This window comes from Dasypus novemcinctus, chromosome 11 (assembly GCF_030445035.2).
Source record: "Dasypus novemcinctus isolate mDasNov1 chromosome 11, mDasNov1.1.hap2, whole genome shotgun sequence".
In the NCBI taxonomy this organism is placed as follows: domain Eukaryota; kingdom Metazoa; phylum Chordata; class Mammalia; order Cingulata; family Dasypodidae; genus Dasypus; species Dasypus novemcinctus.
This window is the reverse complement of record NC_080683.1, coordinates 51,319,924-51,343,101: the sequence shown is the minus strand read 5'-3', so window position 1 is coordinate 51,343,101 and position 23,178 is coordinate 51,319,924.

Below are 23,178 nucleotides of genomic sequence, written 5' to 3'. Positions count from 1 at the left end.
AAAACAACAAGCAGACAACAAACACAAAGAAGCAAACAGATGAGGGAGCCATCTCAGGCATAGGGAAAGTCTCTCGTGTTAAGATGGTAGGGCTGGTAGTTGGTCCTGGGTATTAATCTTCTAGCAACTTAGTAGTAAGAATCAGGTTTCTTGTCAAATGAAATCACTAAGTTAGTGTAAAGCAATGCATATATGAAGCAGTAGAAAGTCTGTCGTGATTTATCTGTTTCTACCTAATGGTTAACTGGGGTCCAGAGCAGAAGGCTTTTCTCTATACATGTAGTCACTCGACAAATGTTTTGAGCCCAGGAACTGTTCTAGACAAATTAGGATATAAGAATTGTAATGTTTTATTCAAATGTTGCTTTCCCTCAATTAAAAAAGAAATCAATGTTCAAAGAAAGAAACTATTATTATTCATGACTGCTTACCCAGGCTAGCCATCAGGAAATCTACTGTGCATCCTATGGGGTTGTGAACTCTAACCTTCCATCCAACTGGCACAACAATCAGGCTTAATGATTGTCAACATACAGCTGCATTCTAGAGGGTCCTTACATTAAGCACTCAGGCCTGCTGAGCACAGGGAATAAAAGGCATTCAAGCACAATGCCTTCAGCTTCAGCTCCATTTTTAGGAATATATCCCCTTCATTGACAGTGATTATACGGTACATCTCTTCAGGTTGTGGCTTGAATTTTGAATCTGGAAAGGATGGATGAAATCAAGAGTCTTTGAATGGGCTGTATGAAAATTTATGCAAAATAAGCAGGCTAACAAACCACTGATTTTAACCCCCATTCCACTTTTACTTTGTCTCATCCTAGTCCCTGCTCCCTAATCTCTTCCCTACATAGCAAGGCTTGCTTGTGAATAGGAGCTGCCTCCCTTGAGGCTGAACTTTTCACACTTACTATTAGAAAAATTTTGAGCTGGATAAAATTGAAACTGGGGTCTTTTTTTCTTTTCTACAGTATTATGCTGCTTCTCTGTTATTCCTGTGCTCCTACTGAGTACCATTGACTAAGGGCTTTTATGTTCTAGTGTTTAGAACAATTCTAAGAGAGAGGAATATAATTTACATTTACAGATAGATAGAAATGTTGAAGTAGATCCCTAAAGTCATATGGGTAGTAGGTGTTAAAGCCAGAAGTCTAACCCTCATCTATATAGAACTCCTAGTTAATGAAGTTACTTTTGCCAGCTCTGTTTTTCTCCCATTTTGTCAATTTAAGAAATGAATTGCTACAACTTAGAAAAACTTAGCAAATAAATAAATCTAAGAATAATGTTTTATTCATTCTACTAGGGAGTTAATTAAAAAAATCAGTGAATAAATATCTCTGATGATAAAAATACTTCAATTTTTATGGTGTGTACTATGCAAGTATTGATTTTCATGAATAAAATATGTGTATTTCCCTTAGTTTCTTCTTAAATTAATAAATTTCTGGAATTGATACATTCTGTGAGTGGCATTTTGTGTTGAGTGGTCATTTTGATGTGCTGAATAAGATAACTTTGCCAACAGCATGAATGCTACTTCTCTGGCTGCATTTCTGAATCGTTTCTACCAGTGATTGAGCAACAGCTGGCCGCATCCTCCTTCTGGCTCTAGACTTTGTACTCCTGAACAGATTGGGTATAAAAGACACAATGACATGGAAACAGTTTCCAGAAACTGTACTTTTAACTTTGTTATTAATCTCTCAAATCTAAGACAGAAGTCCTGCAGAAAAATGGGGCAGGTACTTCGAGTGGATTGAGATTAATTTATTTAACTTAACTAGGTTTCTATAAACTGGATTTCATAAATTAGCATTTTTGCTGGCAATAATTCATAATAATAAAAAGATTTCAAGGAGAAGACTTATATAGAGCATAAAAAAATGTGTATACAGACTAAGATATATCTTAAAATGAGAGAAAATTGATTTTATTAAATCTGTGGGATGTTTTAATATTAGGTTTTTGGTTTATGTTGAATAAGGACTTTTATTTCTTTTTGGAAATTTGCAGAATTTGGGCCATTATAATAAAGGATGTCTCAGTCACAGATATGAATAACAAGTTTAGGAACTTAAATCCAAGTTATAAAGGACCAGGGTGATCAATCAGTATACATTGCCTGTATTAGATGTCTCAGATAGCGGTTGAAGTTTTGAAAGCATCCCAGTAATTATTTATTCAGAATGAATCAGTTTTTGTACTAAAGGACAAAAATTTAATTGATGTCAATCTGTGGTAAATAAGGTCTGGTTTAGTCAGATATACTTAGGATCACTCATATTGAAATGTAATATATATACGAAAATGTGTCTGTTTTTCTCTATAGTAAAAAATGTGTGAAAATAAAATGGATTCTTCATACATATTAATTTGATGATTGTATAGATCAAATTTTGACTCCAGATCTGGAAACAGTGGTGATTTAGTTTTTATTCTTAATTTTAGAAATCCTGAATTAGTAATGCAAAGAAAATACCGTAGATGTAGTGGGTCTACAGAGAACGGGTCGAAAAGATTATTTGTTTTTTAGCAAAATTTTTTATTGTCTTTTTTTTTTAAAGATACATAGATCACACAAAATGTTACATTAAAAAATATAAGAGGTTCCCATATACCCCACTCTTCCCCCACTCCTCCCACTTGAACAACCTCTTTCATCACTGTGGCACATTTATTGCATTTGGTGAATACATTTTGGAGCACTGCTATATAGCATGGATTTACATTTTAATTCATACTTTCCTCCAGTCCATTCAGTGGGTTATGGCAAGATATATAATGCCCTGCAGCTGTCCCTGCAATATCATTCAGGACAACTCGAAGTCCCCAAAATGCCCCCATATCACACCTCTTCTTCCCTCCCCCTGCCCTCAGCAACTTCCATGGCCACTGTTTCCACATCAATGATATACAATTCCTTCCATTGCTAGATTCACAATAAGTCTATAGTAGAATACCAATATATCCACTCTAATCCGTATTTTATTCCTCATCCTGTGGACCCTGGGATAGTGATGTCCACTCCACCTCAAAATCAAGAAAGGGCTTATATCTCACATGACAGATGGATGCGATTCTTCTGCTTACAGTTGTAGACTCTCTCGGTTCCCTGGTGTGGTGGTTGACCATCCTTACCTCCCTGTTAACTGACCTGGGTAAGTCCAACGAACTGGAGAATAGGTGTTGCAACTCTGCTGAGTCTCAGGACCCAGATGGCACATGGACAGTCCAGAGATTCAAGTCTCCTGAGCATAAACCAACTCCAGCTCCAACCACAGGTTCAGTAAAAGTGTGAGAAGAGGCATATGTAGAGAGGTGACATCTGAGTCCTACTCCATCACTCTCAGGAGAACAAATTCCAAAGTAGGGCCTACTAGCAAGGCACTGAACTTCAGAACCATCTGCCACAACCATAGTTTTAATGGTAAATTGTGATGAGAAGAAATAACAAGATTTTCCCTACATTATAGGAACAAGTACTTATTCTGCTTTTTAAGATTGTCATAGCAAAATTACCAAAGCCTCAGTTTCTTATCCTTTAGTTGTTCATGCTTTTGTTTAATATTTTCTTTCCAATCACACAGTTTTACAAGAGTCAAATTTAAAAGACTGAATGTGAAAGTTCTTTGAAGATAATACAACACTATGCAATTGCATTTTTATTGCAGAAAACCTTACTCTGGGAATCCTCATAGTGATTTTACAGAAGTTTTTGAAGTTCTAAGATTTTTTCCAGTTCTTTGTTTTTGGCCTCAGTACGATTACTAATTACTAGTTTTAAAATAAGACCACAGAAGATAACAATAACTCAGGGGTAGAAAGTAGATTTGGCTCTCTTACCAGCTTCTATTAATCTAATGCTATAAAGAGGCTGAGTTCTGCTTCAGCAGGAGAAAGTACTATGATTGATTTGTAATGTCTACAAAGATGTTGAGATGGATGTGGATTGTGGTATACAGATCTTGTCATTGTTCTCACTAGACTTTTAGAAAAAGGATTCTCAGATTTAGTGGAAGTGTCCAACATTGAAAGTAAGAGTGTTCACAATATTGCAACCCATCATGTATACTATCCTAAGTTCATTACTGTGATTTGGTAAACCCTGTACCTAACAAACTTACCTCCTTCTCAAGACATGTCCTGATCTACAGATATGTAGTTTCATAGAATGTAGCTACTGCTGCTGGTCTATTACTCTTCTAGAACATGAGAGAACATCTGAAACAGTTCCAGACACTTTTAAGCAGGATTATCCCAATTTAATTTAACTAACACTTGGAAATGAAATATAAGGTCATGAAGAAAATGTAGTTCTTTAGGTCAATAAAGTCTGAATCTGTAGATGCCCTTCCCTTCAACCTTGTGAACCTTCTTAGGTGGGGCTCTTCAGCTGAGAACCAGACTTCCAGTCTATTCAGACTTTCCAGTAAATGCCACTGATGAGTCTACTACATGCTTGACTGCCTGGGCTATGTGAAATTCTCTGCTCACACCTCCTTAATGGAAAAGAAAGGAATTTCTGTTCCTATAATCTCTTTGGTACCTTGTTTTCTCTTCTGTCTCATGCTCCCCATCATCTTCCTTCTTGATCTCTCTCTCTTTCCCCCCTCCCCCATTTCTCTACTATCCCAACCCCAGGGTCAATAGGGATCCCATTGCCCAGTCAATATTTTGTGAGCCATACTTGTCTTTTAACTTTTTTTCTCTATGGGGCAGCCCCTTTCCCTCTCACACACATTTCTGCAAAATTACATAGTGCAAGGATAAATATCAGTTCAAACTAGGATAAATCATAATTATTTTAGTAATGGAACCAAAATTAATGAAGATTTTAAAGGAAAAAAATGTCCTATTAAGTAATTTAATCATGATTACTTTTTTATGGAGGTTTCAGTCAGTCAACTGCTGTTTCAGTCTTCTTTGTCTCAAACTGCAAATTGCTTTCTAAATTGTCCCTACAAATAGAGTGACATTCCTTTTCTACCAGATGTACTGGATAGGCATGAGGGCACACTCATTTTCATAATCTATTTTTTATCAAGAACCTATTCAGACTCATAGCATTACTTCCTACCTCCAGTTTAATTGAACTGCGTTTAGCTAGTGGCAGGTCCATATCCTTGAGTGCTCCTAGAAACCTGGCCAACTAAGATACTAGCAATACTATGAGGAGTCTTAAATTGTGGCTTGAACTTGTATTGAAAGGGAAAAACTGTACTTACATTCTGTTACAGAGGATTTCATGATTTATGTATTTGAATAAGAATCAGATGGATGCTACCAATATCCCAAATGGATTATACTCTGCAATACTATTTCTGTTCAAGTGCCTAAGTCCCATGGATTGAGCAGAAATAGCCATATAGAAACTGAGTGATGTGGAATTTGGAGGTGACTTCCCTGTTTTTAGTCTTTTTTTCTCCAACCCCACTGCAATGTAGATATTGTTCAAGATATAATAAAAATAAAAACATGACAAAGGAATTAAAAAATAGTAAAAAATCAGAGAATGTCACCATATTTCTTTAGTTGGAGCAAATGGGAGTCTCAACTGTTTAACAGAAAGATAATGGTGCTGAAAATATAGAGATGGGAGTTTCTTCTTAGGTGTGTAACTTTCCTAGTTAGTCATTTAGGAACACATGTTCCTTAGGTGTTTAAAAGGGATTAAAAATATGATTTCTCCAAGGTCCTTACTAGTCCTAAAATGAGATTGGTCTATGAAAGCAAATGAGAGGGGATTCTTTGGTGGTTCCCCCTCAGAGGAAACTAAAATTGTATTGTTTCCTTCTTGGCCCTTGTATGAGGCATCCAAAGGGGTGCTGATATACACTACCAGATATGGTTGGTTTTTATAAAGGATATTTATTTGGGGTAGGAACTTACAGATACAAGGCCATAAAGCATAAGTTACTTCCCTCACCAAAGTCTATTTTCATGCTTTGGAGCAAGACGGTTGCCGACGTCTGTGAGGGTTCAGTCTTCCTGGGTTCCTCTCTTCCTGGGACTTGTTTCTCTTTCCTCTCTGTGCCTACTTCCTGGGGTTCCAGCTTAAGGCTTCCACATCAAACTCCAACATCAAAAAACCCCTCAACTCTGTCCCTTGTCATGTCTTTTATTTGTGAGTTCCCATCTGCCAAGGGATGGGGACTCAATGCCCTACTGGCACAAGAAGTTTACCTGATTACCTAATCAAGTAAATCTATGACTCCAATATAATCTAATATGCCCAGAAAAAAGATCAGTTTACAAACATAATCCAATATTTCTTTTTGAAATTCATCAAAAATATCAAACTGCTGCAGCCCTTTTCCTTTTGTTTCCCTCTATCTTTTGATAATTGACCTGCTTTTTGTTGGCAATTTTGGGTTTGACCACTTCTTAATATATACCTATTTTTGAGACCTCCCATTCTGTCTGACTAATTCATGGTAGCATTGGTTTATTGGTTGTCCATTTCTTGTGGAAATATTGTCCTTGTTCAGCCCTCTTGTTACTGAAATACCCTGTTTTTCATATACCTGGCTCCACTTGTTGTTATCCATATGGTAATTAATTAATTAATATAATTGTTGTCTCACCTCTAATTATTTACTTATGTACTTGCTAGGCCTGCCTTATAAGTTCCTGCATTGCAAGTTCTGTATCTTAAACTGCTTCATGTTCCCTCAGTGTCTATTTCTCATAATTAAATGTTATACAATATTATCTGTTATATTCTATTTCTTATTTCTACTTATGTATCTCAGTATTTTTTTTTTAATTTTTTTATTTTTTATTGACTTTGTAATAATATTACATTAAAAATATATATGTGAGGTCCCATTCAACCCCACCCCCCCACCCCCCCTCTCCGCCCCCCCAACAACACTCGTTCCCATCATCATGACACATCCATTGGATTTGGTAAGTACATCTTTGGGCACCTCTGCACCTCATATACATTGGTTCACATCATGGCCCATACTCTCCTCTATTCCATCATGTAGGCCCTGTGAGGATTTACAGTGTCCGGTGATTACCTCTGAAGCACCATCCAGGGCAGCTCCATGTCCCGAAGACGCCTCCACCTCTCATCTCTTCCTGCCTTTCCCCATACCCTTTGTCCATTATGTCCACTTTTCCCAATCCAATGCCACCTCTTCTATGTGGACACTGGATTGGTTGTGTCCATTGCACCTTTATGTCAAGAGGAGGCTCAGATTCCACCTGGATGCTGGATGCAATCCTCCCATTTTCAGTTGTAATCACTCTAGGCTCCATGGTGTGGTGGTTGTCCTTCTTCACCTCCATCTTAGCTGAGTGTGGTAAGTCCAATAAATCAGATTGTAGGTGCTGGAGTCTGTTGAGGCTCAGGATCTGGCTATCACATTGTCAGTCCCGAGATTCAAATCCCCTAAATATATCTTAGACCCCAACATTAACTGCACCTCCAGCACATTAGCATGAAAGTCTTATGAAGGGAGATCCCATCTGAGTCCAGATTCATCACACATAAACACCATTTCCAAAGAGGGGCCATCTGCCCTGGTAGTTAACCCCATCGGCCATGTCTCAGTATTTTTATTTACAAAACAAAATTAAACCAATTTGACAGAAGTGTGTCTGTTTCACACTTTAAATAAATTTAGATTATTTTTAGCTTATTATAGTTTTTTATTCATTGATTTTTAAAAAGTCTTTAGAGTTTAATTTCTCTCTTCTTACTTTCTTCATATATCTCTTTTTTGGCTTTTCCTTTCCTAATATTATTAATTGAACATTTAGTTGATTTATTTTCATGCTTTCTCTTTAAGCAATGAAGGTTTTCAGCTCAGTTTTACTGTCTCCCTTTGTTTCATGGGTCTGTGGGATTCCAAGGTACACAGATGGTAATTAGTAGCAGGCCACTTATCTCACATATGATATATCCCACAAAATTTGGATACAAACTTTAAAAGTTTCAAATAATTAAAGCTTAAACTTACTTTTATGATTTTTAGTTAGTAGAATTCAAAATGAATAAACACCTCATCTTTTTTTCTAATGTGTAATTGTCTATGTTTTTTGATGTATCCACTGTAATATCCTATAAATATCCCTATAAAATTAGTATAATAGTATATTATAATATTACTATATTATAATTAGAAATTTACCTCATTATATCACTTTCTCCTTATTCCTAAAACACCCTCCCAATCTTGGTCACTCTGTCAATGGTATACTTTTACTTCTTCAACTGGTTACATTTATACTATTACATGATACAAGTAAATTTTGATTTCTTGACCAATTAATCTTAGCATTTCTTAATTAATCACTATCCCAGTTGAAAGAATGAGTACATCTATATTTCCCATTACCTTTCTTGACTTTTCCACCACCCCACCTCTCTCTACCATATCATAACTTTGGTATTTTCCATACTTACCACATTCAAATTTTATCTTTTAACTATAGTTAAGTTTTCCCGGCTTTGTCTACAAATTTATTGTAAATACCTTATAAATAATGAAATTAAACTGTTGAGTATGAAGATATTATTTACTAAAGAACCAAAAATGGTTTTGAAGCACTAGGAAGAGAGAAAATTTTACTTCAGTACATTTGGTTTCTTGAATGAGAACTATAATTTAAAAATTTGAGACTTGGATTATAATCCAATACTGCTATATTCTTCTCAAATTTTTCTAACTTTGGTCATTGCGAGCTCTTTCAGTTGACTCCAGTGCCCATAATCCCATAGATTTTTTAAAAATTTATTTTGAACACTTCCTTGCTTTCTAGTACTACAAGATGCTCCAGGATTATCTTTCTTTTTAATATAATAAACCTTATTTCAAAATATGTTTTAGGTTACGTTTATATTACATTGAAAGTATAAGGGATTCCTATGTACTCCAACTCCTCCAACTCTTCCATCTTCCCTTATTAATAACATCTTACAATTGTGTGAGACATTTTTTACAATTTTGATGAAAAATCTTGAAGTGTTGATACCAAGGCCTATAGTTTACATTGCAATTTACACTTAATTCCAATGCCCTAAAAATGCCCCATGTTCCACCTATTATTCTCTCTCCCTCCCCTCAGAAACTCCAGCAACCACTATCTTTATATCAATTTTACATGTTCTTCCCTTACTACAATATTAATACGTTTAATTTGTCCATAGTTGTATTTCCCTTTACGTTTGTTCATTTTGGGATGGTGATTCCCGCTCTGCCTCAGATCAAGAGGGGCCTTAGTACTTATGGGGCAGATGGAAGGAACTGTTTTGCTTGCAGTTGTAGATACTCTGTTTTTTTGGGAGATGGGGGTTGTCCATTATCATGATTTTGTTTGTTGTCCTGGGTGAGTCTGAGGAGCTAGAGAGTAGGTGTTGGCTGCAACTCTGCTGAGATTCAGGGCTCAATTGGCATATGAACGGACTGAAGATTTAAGTCTCTGAGACATATATTTAATGGGTATAGTGCTAATTATAGGCTAAAATAAAAGGAATAGAAGAATCATGTGTAGGGAAATTATAAATGAATCTAACTCTGTTACATTGGGGAAATAGGTTTTCATATATTACAAGGTAAGGTCCGCCAACAGGGTGCTGATTTCAAGGGGTTGTGTGCCTTGCTTATAGTGTAAGATGGCCCTAGAGAGGCTTTGTTCACAGCGGCAATTAGTGAGATCTACCTGAGTCATGCATAAGTGTAACATTTGGAATGACCTCCTGACACAATTTGAAATCTCTTAGCCATAAAAACTCTTTCGTATTTGATGTTTTCCTGTTTCAGCCAAAGTCTTTTTCCAAATGTATCACTAGTTGATTCTTGGTATTAATCCCTCTGTGCCAGAAAGGCTTATCCCAGGGAGTCATACCCCAGGCCAGGGGCAAGATAGTGCATTTATTTGCTGAGCTTGACTTAGAGAGGGGACACATTTGAGTAACAAGGAGGTTTTCAGGAGGTAATGCATAGGCAATAGTTATTATTAGGCCCAATTTCAATTTTATAAGATTAAGATTCATAATTACATGCATTAATATTGAGGGCTTGGTATACTGCTCTGTTTTCTTTCATCAGGCACTGCATGTGTACTCAAGAGACTCTTACCTCTCTATTTGAGAACATAGCAGGACTCCCCAGAATTAGAGTTTAATATTTTCTTGTTTATTGCGTGGGTCTCCACCCAATGATATAGCATCCTATGACAAAATGAACATATTCATATTCCACAGAAGCATGCCCCAGGTGAACCTTCTCCCACACATCTCTCTACCACCACCACACTGCACCAGTGACACTCCCCTGCCATACTGTCAAAGAACATCCCCACAATTCTATTTTCAACCTCAGAACTCCACCTCCCCAGAATTCACCTCTTCTTTTCTCCAGTCTTCCCCTGAGTTCCATGGATAGGCCAACCACTCCTCAAGCCTATCTACCCTCTCAGTCCAGCATGGTTGACCCTACTCAAATACCTGCACCCATATCACCTCCATCCACTACCATAACACCCCCTTCCACCTTATCTTAGGTACTGCCCAGATTGAACATTGGTTCACCACTCTCTACTCCCCTTTCTACTTCCTGATAACCTATCTTCCAGACCCTATCTCTGTGAGTCTGCTCAATAAGCTTAGGTCATGCAATGTATGTCCTTTAGTGATGAGCTTCCTTCAGTCAACATAAGGTCTTCTGGATTCATCCATGTTGCATGTGTCAATATTTCATTCATTCTTATAGCTGAGTAGTATTCTATTGTATTTATATACCACATTTTGCTTATCCATTCATTTATTGATGGACTCTTGGATTGCTTCCATTTTTTGGCCATGGTGAATAATTCTGCTCTGAACATTGGTGCACATCTATCTGTTCATGTCCCTGCTTTCAGTTCTTCTGGGTAAATACTTAGTAGTGGGGTTGTTGGATCATATGGCAATTCTATAGTTAGCTTCCTATGGTACAGCCACACTGTCCTTCACAATGGCTGCAAAATTCTACAGTCCCACCAGCAGTGGATAAGTGTTCCCATTCCTCCACATCCTCTCCAACACTTGTAGTTTTCTGTTTTTTTTTTTTTTATATAGCAGTCAGTCTAGTAGGTTTAAGATCATCTCACATTGTTGTTTTGATTTGCATTTCCCTCATAGCAGTGTATTAGTCAGGGTTCTCTAGGGAAAACAGAATCAACAGAAGATATCTGTCAATAGTAAGAGATTTTATAAGAGTCTCTCACATGACTGTGGGGATGCACAAGTCCAGGTTCTGCATGCAGGCTGCAAAACAGGGGCTCTGATGAAAGACCAATGAAGGTCCTTGATGAGTTTCTGGAAGACATTGACTGTCCAAAGATGAGCTGGGAAATTCTCTCTGAGGCCTGAAATCACTTCCCCTTTTAAGTAATTCAACTGTTTGGATTGCTGATGGTAATCTCCCTGACTGATATAAATGTAATCAGCTGTCTATGCAGTAAAGTCACTGGTAACTAAAATCCATAAACGTTCATGTAGTGCAATTAGTCCAATGCTTGCTTGACTAAACAATTACCTGGCTGAGTTGACACATTAGTCTAACCATCACAGCTAGTGATTTTGAGCATCTTTTCATGTGCTTTTAAGTCATTGTATTTCCTCTTTGCAAAAGTGTCTATTCAAATCTCTTACCCATTTTAAAAAAAAGGTTGTTTGTCTTTTTATTTTCAAGATGTAGGATTTCTTTATATATGCTGGATATTAGACACTTATTTGATAAGTGGGTCCCAAATATTTTCTCCTTTTGAGTAGGCTGTCTTTTCACATTCTTGACAAACTCCTTTGAGGCACAAAAGTTTTTAATTTTGAGGAGGTCCCATTTATCTATTTTTTTCTTTCATTGTCTACATTTTGGGTGTAAAGTTTATGAAACCATTTTCTACAACCTCTCATAGATGCTTCCCTACATTACCTTCTTAGAGCTGAATTAATTTTTGTACAGAGAATGAGATGGTGATCTTCTCTCATTATTATGAAACATTATTTGTTGAAAAGGCTATTCTGTCCCAGTTGAAAGAGTTTGGTGGCCTTGTTGAATATTAGTTGGCCACATGTGCATGGATCTATATCAGAACTCTAATTTGGATCCATGGGTCAGTATGCCTAATGTTGTGCCAATGCTATGCAGTTCTGACCACTGGAGCTTTGTAGTATGCTTTAAAGTTAGGTAGTGTAGTTCCTTCAATTTGTTTTTCTTTTTCAAAATGTTTTTGGCTATTCAGGGTCACTTGCCCCTCCAAATTAATTCTATAATTGCTTTTTTCCAGTTCAGTAAAGAACACTGTTGTAATTTTTATTAGGATTACATTAAATCTTTAAATCAATTTTGGTAGGACACATATCTTGATGATGTTTAGACTTCCAATCCATGAACATGGAATATTCTTCAATTTATAAGACTTTTTTTCACTTCTTTTACCAATGTTTTGTAGTTTTATGTGTGCAAGTCCTTTATGTCCTAGTTAAGTTTGTTCCTAGATATATGATTATTTTATTTGCTATTGTAAATGGAATTTTTTTTCATTTGCTCCTCTGATTACTCATTATTATTGTACAGAAATGCGATTGTTTTTTGTGTGTTGATCTTATATCCTGACACTTTACTGAACTTATTTATTAGCTCTAGAAGCTAGATATTTTGGGCCTTTCTAAGTATAGGATCATGTCATCTGCAAATAGTGAAAGTGTCACTACTTCCTTTCCAGACTGGATTCTTTTTATTTGTTTTTCTTGTCTAAGTGGTTGAGCAAGTACTTCTCACACAATGTTAAATAAGAAAGGTGACAGTGGGTATATTTTTCTTGTTCCTGGTCTTAGAAAGAAAGTCTTTAGCATTTCACCATTGAGTATGATTTTTGCTGTGAGTTTTTCATATACATTCTTTATCATATTGAGAAAGTTTTCTTCTATTCCTGTCTTTCAAAGTATTTTTGTCAAGAAAAAATGCTGTATCTTGTCAAATGCTTTTTCTGCATCAATCGAAAGGATCATGTAATTATTTTCCTTTGATCTTTTAATATTGTGTATTGCTTTAATTGATTTTCTTATCAGTTAAAGCAACAGTTAAATCATCCTTGCATACCTGGGATAAAAGTCACTTGATCATGGTTTATAAATTATTTGATGTGTTGTTGAATATGATTTTGAAAGTATCTGGCTGAAGATTTTAGCATCAAAGTTCATGGAGAGATTGGTTTATAGTTTTCCTGTGGCATCTCTATGTGACTTTGGTATTATGTCAGAGATGATGTTTTGCACAATTTTATTTTTTAAAAATTTATTGACACTTGCTTTTTGACTCAACATGTGGTCTCTCCTAGAGAATGATTCATGTGCATTTGAGAAGAATGTGTATCCTGGTGCTTTGAGGTGTAATGTTCTGTATATGGCTATTAGATCTAGTTCTTCTGAGCTCTGTTTTTTAGTAACTCTGTTGATATTTCTGTCTAATGGTTATAATGGTGTATTAGAGTTCCCCACTATGATTGTAGAGGAATCTATTTCTCCCCTTAGTTTGTCATTGTTTGCCTTATGTTTTTTGGGGCATCTTGGTTATGTGCATAAATATTTATGAATGTTCTTTCTTGGTAGATTGTCTTTTATTAAGATATAATATCCTTCTTTGTCTCTTACAATAGTTCTGCAGTTAAAGTCTATTTTGTCTTATTGTTAGTGTATCTACTCCCACACTTTTTTGGTTATTGTTGGTGTGTAAAATCATTTTCCAACCTTTCACTTGCAACCTCCTTTTATCCCTAAGTCTATGGTGAGTTTCTCATAGATAGTGTGTCATATTTCCCTATTCATTATACCAATCTGTGTCTTTTGATTGAAAAGACACATTCAATGTTATTACTGTCAAGGCAGTACCTACATTGTCCATTTTTTCTTTAGGTTTGTATATGTCATATTTTGTTTCTATTTCTTTTTATCCTTTTATTTAATTTTTCTAATAATTTTCCTTTCTTTTCTTTCCTCTAACTGTCTCTCTCCTGTTTTATTCTCTCAACTGGCAGAACTTTTTTTTATTATTTCTGGAAAGGCAGAGCTCTTGTTGACAAACACACAATTTCTGTTTCACTGTGAATATTTTGAAAACTCCCTCATTTTTTTAAATGCAAGCTTTGCTGAATACAGAATTCTTGTTTGGCAGTTATTTTCTTTTAGCACCTTAACTATGTCATACCACTGCCTTCTCACCTCCATGGTTTCAGATGAGAAATCAGCATTTAATCTTATTAAAGGTTCCCCTATATGCAATGGATTGATTTTCTCTCTGCTTTCTTAGTTCTCTTTGGCCTGAACATTTACAAATCTGATAAGTATGTGTGTATTACTTAGCCAAAAGGTGCTGATGTAAAATACCAGAAATCTGTTGGCTTCTAAAAACGGTAATTATTTGGGGTAAATGTATAATTATAAGGCCCTTAAGAGTCCAACTCAAGATTGCTTTCTCACCAAAATCTGTTGCCATGTGTTGAAGCAAGACGGCAGGCAATCACTGCCTGGTCTCATGTGTCTTCTCAGCTGCTTAGGTTCTCTATTCTCTTTGCCTGCAACCTATCAGGCTCATCTCTCTCTGGGGCTTTAGCTGTTTGAGGATTATCCTTTCTGTCACAAGGCAGGACTGAAATGGCCAAGTTCTCTCCTCTTCTGTGTGTCTTCTTGAATGAGCGTTCATTTATATAGGCCCACAAAAGGGGCAGGGACACAACCTGAGTTACACCCTACTGACATGGTCAAATCAAAGCCCTTATCCTAACATAATTTAATCAAAGACATCTTAGTTGAATCTAATATAATCAAAGAGTACCACATGCAGAGGAATAGATTAGTTTACAAGTATAATTTCTCATTTTAGGGATCCATAAATAATCTCAAACTGTTGCAATGTGTCTTGGGGTAGGCTGTTAGGATTATTTTGTTTGGAGTGTGCTGCATTCCTGGACATTTACATTCATGTCCCTTATTAGAGTTGGGAAATTTTTGGCCATTATTTCTCCAAAAGTCCTCTGTCCACTTTCCCTTCTTTTCTCCCTCTCACTTCCTATAATGTGTATGTTGGTGCATTTCATGTTGTCATTCAATTCCCTGAGTTCCTGATGAAAGTTTTCTATGTTTTTATCTATCTGTTCTGTGTGATTTCAGATTTTCAACACCATCAGAGCTGTTATCTTTTCATGTATATTTACAATTTCATCTATATTCTCTTTCAGTGTCTTCTTAATATTCTTTATCTCTTCCTTCACTTTATTAAGTTGATTCATAATATTTTCCAATGTTAGTTGTCAGTACATTTCTCCCCAACATTTTCAGTGAGATTGTTTCATACATTCGTAATACAGTTCAGTTCTCTTGTTATTGTGTGCATCCTTTCCTGAGATCCCGCAGCCTCCAAGATGATTATTAAAAACTTGCTTACATTAGGTTCACACTTTGTGCTGTAAAGCTCTATGGGTTTTGACAAATGCATAATTCCATTTATTCATCATTTTACTATCACACAGAATAATCTCACCATCTTAAAAAACCCTGGTGCTTCACCTACTCATTCTCCCCCTTTCCACACCTCCTGGAATCCATTAAGATTTTACTATCTCTGTAGTTTTGCTTTTTCCAGAATTTTCATAGAGTATATAGGCTGTATATACAGGCTTCTTTCACTTAGCAATACAGCAAGATTCCTCCATGTTTTTCATGGCTTAATAATTTATTTATTTTTATTGTCAAATAATATTACATTCTATGATTGAACCACAGTTTGTTTATCCATTCACCCAGTGAAGGAAATTTTGGTTTTCCATTTGGGTGACTATGAATAAAGCTACTATGTGATGGTTTTTGTGTAGACATTGGTTTTCAAATCAACTGGGTAAATACCTAAGACTGTGATTGCTGGATCATCTGCTAAAACTGTTCAGCTTTGTAAGAGAGTGCTAAACTATCTTCCAATGTGACTGTGACAAGTATTTCTAACAGCAATGGATGACGGTCCCATTGTTGCACTTTCTTGCTAGAATTGTCAATTTTTTTTTTTTTTAGCCATTATAATAGGTGTGCTGTGCATCTCATTTTTAAATTACTGCCTGTATAATTCTTCAATAACAAAGTCTGTGGAGCAGCATTTCATATGTTTATTTTCCATCTGTGTCTCTTATTTGATGAGGTGTCTGTTCAGATCATTAGCCCTTTTATAAGTTGGGTTGTTTTCCTTACTGCGTTTTAATAGTTCTTTGTATATTTTGGCAATAAGTCATTTTCAGCTACATATTTGCAGATATTTTCTCCCAGTACATGGTTTGAATTTTCATTCTCTTAACAGTATCTTTCATGGAGCAGAAGTTTGTCATTTTAATGAAGTCCAACTTATCAATGTTTTCTTTCATGGATCATGCTTTTGATGTTGTATCTAAAAACTTATTGCCAAAACTGCCATCTAGATTGCTCCTATGTTATATTCTAGAAGTTTTATGGCTTTGGGTTTTATGTTTTGGTCTATGATCCATTTTAAGTTTCTTTTTATGAAATATATAACATCTGGATCTAGATTTTTTTTTTTTGCTTATGGATGTCTAGTTTTTCCAGTGTATTTGTAAAAAAATAATATCCTTTCTCCAGTGAATTATCTTTACTTTTTTGCCAAAGTTCAGTTAACTATATCTGTTTGGATCTATTTCTGGGCTTTATGTTCTCTTCCATTGATCTATGTATCTATGTGTCTATTCTTTTGTCAGTAAATACTGTCTTGATTACTACAACTTTATAAAAACCTTGCAGTTGGATAGTGTCAGTCCTTTAATTTTGTTTTTCTTCAGTGTTTTGTTGGCTACTTGGGGTCTTTTGCCATTCCATATACACTTTAACATCTGCTTGTCAGCATCCACAAAATATCTTGTTGACATTTGCATTGGATTTCATTGAATCTTAGATAAAGTTGGGAAGATATGATAATTTAACAATATTGTGGCTTCCTATCCATGAACACAGAGTATCCCTCTATTTCTTTCATTAGAGTTTTGTAGTTTTCCACCTATAGGTCCTGTACATTGACTTATAAGTAAGAATTTCATTTTTGGAGTGTGAATATAAATGATATTATGTTTTCTACTTAAATTTTCAATTGTTCATTGCTGGTATATTGGAGAGCATTTGACTTTTGTATATTAATCTCGTGTCCTGTGACCTTGTCATAATTACCAGTTAGTTCTAGGAATTCTTTTCAGTTTTTTTTGGCATTTTCTACAAAGATAATCATGACATTCTTGATCAAAGACAGTTCTGTTTCTTCTTTCTCAATATTTCTGCCTTTTAATTCCATTTCTTATCTTATTGCACTACCTAGGACTTGCAGTGTGATGCTGAATAGGTGTGGTGAAAGAGGGCATTCTTGCCTTGTTCCTAATCTTAGGGGGAAGCATCCAATTTATCATCAAGTATGATATTAACTGTAGATTTTTTGTAGAAAAGTCTATCAAATTGAGGAAGTTCCTCTCTCTTTCTAGCTTGATGAAAGTGTTTTAAGAAATTATGAATGTCTATTAGATTTTGTGAAATGCTTTTTCTGCATCTATTGATATGTTCATATGATCTTTTCTTCTTTTGCCCATTGGTATGGTAAGTTACATTAATTGATTTTCAAGTGTCAAACCAGCCTTGCAGAGTGGAATAAATCACACTTGGATATGGGGCATACTTCTTTTTTATACATTGTTGGATTCTATTTACTATTCTTTTTTGTTGAGGATTTTTGCCTCTATGCTCATGAGATATTGTTCTATAGTTTTCTTTTTACTTTAATGTTATATCTGGTTTTGGTATTGGGGTAATGCTGGTCTCAGTATGAGTTAGGAAGTGTCCCTCTACTTCTCTTTTCAGCAAGTGATTGTAGACAATTATATAATTTCTTCCTTAAATGTTTGGTGAAATTCACCAATGAAACCATCTGGACCAGGATGCTTTCTTTTTTTTGGGTATGTTATTAATTATTGATTCAATTTCATTAATAGACATAGGCCTATTAAAATTATCTATTTGTCTTGTGAAGTTTTGATAGCGTGTGTCTTTCAGGGACTTAGATCATTTCATCTAAATTATAAAATTGTTCGTGGTATTCCTTTATTACCCTTTATTATTCTTTTAATGTTTTGAGGCTTAATCATGATGGCCCTTCTTCATTTCTGACTTAGTTGTTAGTATCTTTTCTCTTTTTTCTTGGATAGCATTACTAGATATTTATATATTTTATTGATCTTTCAAAGAACCAGCTTATTGTTTCATTGATTTTTTCTATTGATTTTCTGTTTTCAATTTCATTGATTTCTGCTCTAATTTTTATTATTCCTTTTCTTCTGCTTTCTTTGGGCTTACATTAGTCTTCTTTCACTAGTAGTTTCCTATGGTGGAAGTTTAACTTATTGATTTTAGATGCTACTTTTTTAAAAAAAGACACATTTTGTGCTAAAAGTTTCCTCTAAGCATTACTTTCTCTTCTTCCCACAAATTGTTGTAATCTGTATTTTTCATTTTGTTTACTTTACAATATTTAAAAATTTCCTCTTGAGAAATCTTTTTTGTCCCATACATTAGTTAGTATCCAACTATTTTGGTATTTTCTAGCTATCATACTATTCTAGATTAATTCCACTGTGGTCTGAGAACATACTTTTATACTAGTCTTTTAAATTTGTTAAATTTTATTTTATGATTCAGGATCTATCTTGGTGAATGTTCTATGTGAGCTTGAGAAAATGTATATTCTACTTTTGTTGGATGAAATATTCTTAAATGTCAATTAGATGTGGTCAATTGATGTTGCTGTCTAGTCAACTATGTCTTTATTGATATTCTCCCTGCTGAATATCAATTTACTGAAAGAGGTGTGTTGAAGTTTCCAAGCATAATAGTTTGTCTATTTATCCTTCTGGTTCTATCAGGTTTTGCCTCCTTTATTTTGATACTCTGATATTACATGCACACACATTCAGTATTGTTATTTTTCTTTGGAGAATTGATTCTTTTGTTATTATCATTCGTCTGTGATAATTTTTCCTTGTTCTGAAATTTGTTTACCCTCAAATTAATACATGTGTCAACTTTCTTTTGATTAGGGTTAGATGGTGTGCCTTTATTATTTTGGTTTTAACTTACCTACATCTTTATAAATAAAGTGGTTTTCTTATAGACAATGTGTAGTTTGATCTAGTTTTTAAATTTGATACTCCCTGTCTTTTATTGCTTTATTTTTATTTTTTTCTTATTTCTCTCCCCTCCCCCTCCATTGTCTGCTCTCTGTGTCCATTCACTTTATGTTCTTCTGTGTCTGTTGTATTCTCATTAGACAGCTCCAGGAACCCATCCTGGGACCTTCTGGAGTGGGAGAGAGAGAGGTGATCATTCTCTTGTTCCACCTCAGCTCCCTAGTTCACTGCATCTCATACTGTCTCTTCTCTGTGTCTATTTTTTGTTGCATCATCTTGCTGCATCAGCTCTCCATATGTGCAGCACCACTCCTGGGTGGGCTGCACTCCTGTGTGGCGCTGCACTCCTTGTGCAGGGGGCATCCCTTTGTGGGGTGACATTCCTTGTGTGTAGCAGCACTCCATGTGGGCCAGCTTGCCACATGGGCCAGGAGACCCTGGGTATCAAACCCTGGACCTCCTATATGATAGGCAGAAGCTCTATCAGTTGAGCCACTTCCCCTCCCTGTCTTTTAAATAGTGTATTTAGACCATTTACATTTAATGTGATTATTGATATAATTGAATTTTATAACCTTTATTCCATTTGCTGTTGTTCTTCTTTTAGCACTCCCCCCTTTTCTGTTTTCTCTGATTTTAATTAAGCATTTAAAAAATTCCATTGCTACTATTATGACTTTGAACAACTCATTTTCTGTTATTAATTATTGATTAAGAATAAGAAAAAATTAAAGATTTTATTTTACCTTTATTTTACTTCTCTGACACGCTGTCATTCTTTATGAGTTCTGAGTTCTGACCTATAGCCTTATAGCTTTATCCTTCAAGAATTTATTTTAGCATTTCTTACAGTGCAGTTTTACTGGCTGAAAATTCTCTCAGTTATTGTTTTACAAATTCTTACTTCTCCTTCACATCTGAAAGATGATTTTGTTGGATATGGGATACTGAGTTGAAGATTATTCCCCTGTGCCAAACATTTTGAATATTTCATTCTTTTCTTGCTTCCATGATTTTTATATTAATTTTAATTAGAGAAGTTGCAGATGTACAGAAATATTATACATAAAGTATATAAAATATAGTGTTCTCATAAGTTGCCCTATTATTATCACCTTGTATTTGTATGGTACATGTATTATAGTTCATGAAAAAACATCTTTATCATTGCACAGTTAACTATAGTCCATCATTTACAATAGGGTTCAAATGATGTACAGTCATATGGATTAAAAAAAATTAAATATTCTAGTAACATGCATACAACTTAAATTTTTCCTTTTAACTGTATTCACATGTGTAATTCAGTGCTAATTACATTCACCATGTTGTGCACTATCACTACAAATGATTATCAAAATTTTGTAATACAATGTCAGCCTTAACTCCACATTCTCTATCCTGAATGCAAACTAGCAATCTATATTCTAGATTCTGACTCCATGAGTTTGCTTATGCTATTTATTTCATATCAGTGAGAACATACAATATTTATCCTTTTGTGTCTAGCTTATTTCACTCAACATAATGTCCTCAAGGTTCATCTATGTTGTCACATGAATCATAACTTCATTTCTGTTTAATGTTGAATAATATTCCTTAGAATGTATATACCACATTTTAAAAAATCCATTCATTATTTGATGGACATTTGGGTTGCTTCAATATTTTGGCAATTGTGAATAATGCTGCTATGGACATTGATGTTCAAATATCTATTTGAGTTACTGATTTCAATTTGGGGGGACATATATCTAGTAGTGGAGTTTTGATAATTCTAAATTAGTTTCCTGAGGAGCTACCAAAATGACTTCCACAATGGCTGCACCGTTTTACATTCCCACCAGCAATGAATGAGTGTTTGAGTTTCTCTAAATCCTCTCCTACCCATCTAAGTTTCTGTTTTTTTTTTTAAATAGTAGCCATTCTAGTGGATGTGAAATGATATCTCACTGTGGGTTTGATTTGTATTTCCTAACTAGCTAATTATGTCTTTCACATGCTTTTTAACCATTTTTATATTCTCTTTGAAGAAATGTCTATTCAAATCTTTTGCCCATTTTTAATTGTCTTTTAATTGTTGAGTTGTAGCATTTCTTTATATATTATGGATATTAAGCCCTTATTGAATAAGTAGTTTTCATATATTTTCTTTTTTGAGGAGTTTGTCTTTTCATCTTCATGATAAAATGCTTTAAGGCACAAAAGTTTTTAATTTTGATGAGGTCCCAGTTACCCATTTTTTATGCTTTGGGTGTAAAGTCCAAGAAAACATTGCCTAACACAGGAACCTGAAGATGACTCATTATGTTTCATCTAGGAGTTTTGTAGTTCTGGTTCTTATATTTATGTATTTTATCCATTTTGAGTTAATTTTTGTATATGGTGTGAGATATGGGTCTTCCTTCATTTTTGTATATCCAGTTCTACCAGTACCATTTTCTGAAGATACTATTCTTTCCCAAATAGGTGGACTTGGAAGTCTTGTCAAATATCAAGTAGTCACAGATGTGAGGGTCTATATCTGAACTATCAATTCAATTCCATTGGTCTATACATCTATCCATGTGCCATTATCATACTGTTTTAACCACTGTTGCTTTTTAATGAGTTTGAAAGTCTGGAATTGTGAGTGCTCCAATTTGGTTCTTTTTCAAGAAGGCTTTATCTCATTGGGGCTCCTTAAACTTCAAATGAATTTGATTATTGACTTTTCTTTGACTGCAAAGTAGGCTGTTGGAATTTGATTTGGATTGCATTGAATATTTAAATCATTTTGGGTAGAGTTGACATCTAAACAATAGTTAGTCTTCTATTCCAAATTTTGATTTGCCAGTATTTTGTTGAAGATTATTGCATCTATACTCATATGAGATATTTGTGTTATCTTCTTTTCTTATAGTATCTCTATCTGAATTTGGTAGTAGGGTGATGTTGACCTTGAAGAATGCGTTAGGTAGTGTTTCCTCCTCTCAATCATTTTTTTTCGGACAAGTTGGAGCAGAATTGTTGTCAAATCTTAGAATTTTGGTTGAATTTGCATGTGAAGCCATCTGGTCCTGGAGTTCTCTTTGCTGAGAAGTTTTAAAGACTGATTCAATCTCCTTACTTGTGTTTGGTCTGCTGAGGTCTTCTATTTCTTCTAGAGTCATTGTAGGTTGACTGTGTGTTTCTAGGTTTTTTGTCCATATCATTTAGGTTCTCTAATTTGTTGACTTACAATTGTTCATAGTGTCCTCTTATGGTCCTTTCATTTCTGTGTGTCAGTAATAAAATCACCCTTCTCATTTCTGATTTTATTTATTTGTGTCTTCTCTTTTTTTCCTTTGTTAGTAAAGCTAAAGTTTTGCCAATTTTACTGATATTTTCAAAGAGCCAAATTTGATTTTGTTAAGGCTCTCTATTTTTTTTTTAAATCTCTTTCATTTATTTCTGCTCTAGTCTCCATTATTTCTTTACTTCTGCTTGCTTTGAGATTAGTTTGCTGTACTTTTTTCTAGTTTCTCCAGTTACACATTTAGGGCTTTGATATTAGTTCTTTATTCACTCTTTTTTTTTCTTTTTTCTTTTTAATTAAATTTAATAGATCACAAGGAACATTACATAAAAACATAAAAAAAAAACCCAAACCTTCTTACGTTTTTTGTTTCTTTCTTAATTCTTTCTTAATGCAAGCATTTAGGGCTATAAATTTATACTCTCTCCACTGCCCTTGCTGCATCCCATGTGTTTTCATATATTTTGTTCTCCTTTTCATTCATCTCAAGATATTTGCTGATTTCCCTTGTAATTTTTTATTTGATTCACTGATTGTTTAAGAATGTGTTATTTAATTTCCATGTATTTGTGACTTTTCCAGCCCTTCCTCCCCCCCAGTTATTGATTTGCAGTTTCATTCCACTGTGCTCAGAGAAGATGCTTTGAATAATTGTAATCTTTCTAAAATTAATTGAGGATTGT